Raw genomic sequence first — 4,625 nt, 5'->3', positions numbered from 1 at the left:
GGGGGTTTTGGGGGGTTCATTTAGGTGTTTCATATATTGTGTTAGCTAGCTAATTAATAGAGAGAAGTGTCCTCTCTTATGTCCGTGCTTGGCCGATGCTACGTACTGTACATAGAGAGGCCCTCGACATGCTAGCTAGTAAGAAAATGAAGGGAACCATTAAGTACAGAAGTTCGTCATGCATACCGAGAGAAGTGATCGATCGACCTCTCCTTCTCTGAGAGATTGGTCGAACAACAAGTTTTCGTATTATCTATCCAACGCTACTGGCTACATACATATACAATATGTAAGATCTCTTACAATCCCCTAGCAATTGAAATCAACTTCCACATGGTATTCTCCGGCTTTATTGATGACGTGGTCAAGAAAAAATTCCACCAATTCCTCTTGAATTGCTTTCATGCGATCTTGTTCTACGAGTTCATCCCGCATCTTCCACGTCTAATTTGAAGAAGGGGGTTAATACATATATATGAATGAAACTCAAACAGAAATGATGGTGTAATAAAATGATATTGTGAATATTATTGCTTACGCACTTCATATTGTCTTTTAGAGTAGCCCCGCTTATTTTTCAAAGTCGCGTTGTAGATGAACTTGCACACGTAGTATCCACAGAAATTATTCCCTTGTTCCTGCCACAAGCACTTTACGAGAAATAGAGGTCAATCAAACTGATAATGAAGCATTATAAATGGCATTGATGAAAGTATAGCTATAGAATCAACGGGAGATGCGCGCAACTAGCTAGCCAGTAGTACTTAATTTCGGGTATCTATATCGCAGCTCCTTCGGTAGTCCCGGAGCTTCTGCGGTGAACTGTTTCCAAACCCTGCAAGACAAAGAAAATAATTATTATTACTTGAGATATCAGGAAATGAACTAAAAGTTGCCGATATGGTGCGATAATGATCGATTGAACTTACTTGTTGAGCAATTTAGTCATGTCCGCATAGGTTTCGGGAACTTTTCGTCTCGAGTCTAAAACGGTTACTAGTCCCCGCTCAAGCTTAATCTCCACAAGAACATAGTGGAAGCTGCGCACACATGCATAACTCATCAATTACATTACTATAACCTCGCTCGAGTAATAAGGGAAACCGAATATGCACACGACAGTAACACTCACTTGAAGTTGTAAGGAAAGAGTATTAAATCTTTGTTTTGATTTTTGATCAACGATTGTAGCAGGTTGGCCTCGGCCTCTTCGACGTGCTTTTTAACCTGAATTTCATCTATGATATTTGTGTTAATGAACCCAATATCATACATTTGTTGTTTTCTGCACTCGACGATTTTCAATATGCATAATATAGTGAGGATAATTAATTATAAATACATGCAATGAAAGAGCTGAGCTATATATAGAGACTTAATGACATACATAGTACTTACAAACAGTAGCAAAAGACCGTTAATTTATCGAGGGCCTTTTGATTGAAGAACTCGAAGAACTCCTCAAATGGAATAGGCAACAGATCGGTTCCAATGAGGTCGTGCTCCTCTTTAATTCTCAAATACAAAGTATTCGTCCCCCCAGACTCTCTGCAGGTTTTCATGTACCAATTATGGAATCTTCGCATCATCGTTGTTAGAGATTTTTCATCTTTGACGAGAAGCTTCCCGTACTCGTATCTGTGTTCGTCCACCTCCATGAAATCAAAATTTACATCGTCAGGCAGGTAATCTGCAAGATTGCTATAACCGGGAACCGTCCCCGAAGCATTAGCGACGATGTCGCTGCTAGACACATTGAGCGGGGGGAACGATTGTTCGCCGAGCTGGGAAATTTTTTTCTTAGCTGCTCGTTATTTTAACCTTCGATCACTGACAATACTTCCCGACCGCTCCGCTACGAGATGTGCCTGTTCATTAATGCGCTCATAGTTGGTTCTCGGCGGAGACTTTGTTGGTTTCCTCAGGGCATCAATAGTGCACTTTGCTTTCACCGGATCTACCTTCTCCTCCTGAGGTGGATGTCTCTTTGCTTTCAACCCTTTACAGAAGTCCTCCACTTCGGTCTGCACGATCTTCGCGTTTTCCTCCTCGGTCCTCTCATACGGTAACTTCTCTAGAGGCTTGAGAGAAGGACCGTATCTGTATTGCCTCCCGCCTCTGCTGGCTGTACTGCTAGACGTCGCAGCAGACGGAGCGGCTGCGGCGTCTGTCTTCTTTCGTGCTTGCTTACGAGGCGGAGGAGAAGGACTACGACGCGCCGGAGCAGCCGGGGTGGTGGCGGGTCTCTTCCGCCCTTGCTGGCGAGGCGGAGAAGGAGGAGGCTGCTGGCTGCTCGGGCACGCCGGTGCAGGCGGAGAAGGAGGCGGAGTTCCGCCACGTACCGGAGAATGAAGCCGAGTGCCTTGATCGTCACTCGCCGGAGGAGGAGGCGATGGAGGAGGCAGAGTGCCCTGACTCGCCGGAGGAGGAGGAGGAGGCGTCCAGTTCGGAAGCTTGATGAACTCCTTCCGCCATAGGCATGGAGTCTTCAGAGCAGAACCCAGCCGAGTCTCCCCTTCACCGGTAGGGTGGTGAAGCTGGAAGTCCTCAAATCCCTCCGTTATTTCGTCCATCGTCACCCTAGCATATCCTTCTGGAATCGGACGACAGTGACAAGTTGCACCGGGTTCAGAAGGTCGAACTTGGCCGACAGCCGCCTTGACTTTTAAGTTCTGCCATTTCGTCATAAGGTGGCAATTTTGAGACTCCGTGATAAAATCCACAGGTTAGCTAGCAGGAGCCGTCAAGACATGCTCCGGCTGAAGCAACTCGGTGGAAGCCACGCTCCTTCTCCACTGAGATGGCGGGGTAGCTTCGGGGGATGCTTCGGCAGGTCGTTTGCTGCGATCTACTTCTCGTTCCTCTAGCCCTTGTACCCTTGCGTGCAGCGCCTCCAGTTGGCTATGCTCCACTTTCTTCCTCCTCTCATGGCATTTGTAACCGCCTGCGTCCGGAAAAATAACCTTCCACGGAATGAAGCCTGACGTGCCTCGTGTCCGTCCAGGGTGCTCAGGATTCTCGAGGGCCATTGTGAGCTCGTCCTTCTCTCTCTCTGGAATGGACGTCCCTTGCTGCGCTGCATCGATATAGTGCCGAAGGATGTTGACTGGTATTTTCAGTTGCTCTTCCGTCCAACAGCACTTCCCTGATACAGGGTCCAAGGTTCTGCCAGCCCCGAAGAACCATGTCCGGCAACGGTCTGGCCAGTTCATTGTCTCTGGTTCGACCCCTTTATCAAGCAAATCATTCTCAGCCTTGGACCACTTAGGCTGGGCTTTGAGGTAGCCACCTGACCCCGTGAGATGGTGAAACTTCTTCTTCGCAGCATTTTGCTTGTTTGTCGCCGACATCTTACTCTTTTCCGATGTCTTGTGGGGCACAAATGCGGGCCAGTGATCTCTGATCTTCTCATATTTGCCGATGAATTCTGGTGTCTCTTCTTTGTCGACAAACTTTTTCAGCTCTTTACTCCACCTCTTGAATAGGCCTGCCATCTTCTTAAGAGCACAAGACTTGATTAATTGCTCTTTAACTGACTTCTTCGGATCCTTCTCTGGCGGTAGGGTGAAATTTGCCTTCAGCTCAGTCCAAAGATCATCTTTCTGCATATCATTGACATAAGACACCTCAGGGTCTTCCTCCTTAGGCTTATACCATTGTGGATGCTGATCGGGATCTTGTCCCTAACAAGAACCCTGCACTCAGCAGCAAATGTGTTCTTTGTCCGGATGGGTTCAATCGGTTCGCCATCATGCGCGATTGCTGTGATCTTAAACCTTTCATCCGAGCTCAACTTTTTTTTCGGGCCTCATCTCCTTACTGAAGTTGTGCTCGATCCGGAGGGCTAGGAAAAAGAAGAAATACAAGAGTTAATTTATATGTGTACATATACCAAAACAATGAATGCATCAATTAGCTAGTCAGCACAGGCTTAACTAATATATATACCTGGCCAGACTCGGTTCGGTCACCGCGGCCGTCATCATGGTCTCCTTCTTGCACCGTCATTGGGTCACCGGAGCCGTCCTCATGGTCTCCTTCTTGCACCAGCATTGGGTCAAAGGAGCCATCATAATTGCCTGCTTCTTCACCCTGTCGTTCCAGACCATCGGTGTCGTTCAGAAACGATAAGACGACATCACTTCCATGTGCGATTATCTCCCCCAACATCGCTTCTGTTGCTTAGTCTCGGGGGGGTGTCCATAGTTTCTACAAATATTTACAACATGGCAATTATTATTCAAACATGACAGATATGGATATATTAGTGGCAAACATAGAACTAGCTAGCTAATCACAGTAAGGAATCATATTAATTAGTGGCCTCAATGTTGCTTCTCTAGGGTTTGGGGTGGCCTCGACAATGCTTCAAGGGGGTAATATCGACAACGACGAGATACATACACGGGAAAATAATGTTATCGGGGAGGGGGTATATCGACCCCCCCCCCACGTGTTGAAGTTATCGGGAGGGGGTATATCGACCCCCCACGTGTTGAATTTATCGGGAGGGGTTTATATCGACAACGACGACATACGTACATGGGAAAATAATATTACCGGGGAGGGGGTATATCGACACCCCCCCACGTGTTGAAGTTATCGGGAGGGGGTATATCGACCCC

The sequence above is a fragment of the Triticum aestivum genome, chromosome 4A (genome assembly GCF_018294505.1).
Source record: "Triticum aestivum cultivar Chinese Spring chromosome 4A, IWGSC CS RefSeq v2.1, whole genome shotgun sequence".
NCBI classification, from domain to species: Eukaryota; Viridiplantae; Streptophyta; class Magnoliopsida; order Poales; family Poaceae; genus Triticum; species Triticum aestivum.
This window is presented reverse-complemented; position numbering follows the sequence as displayed.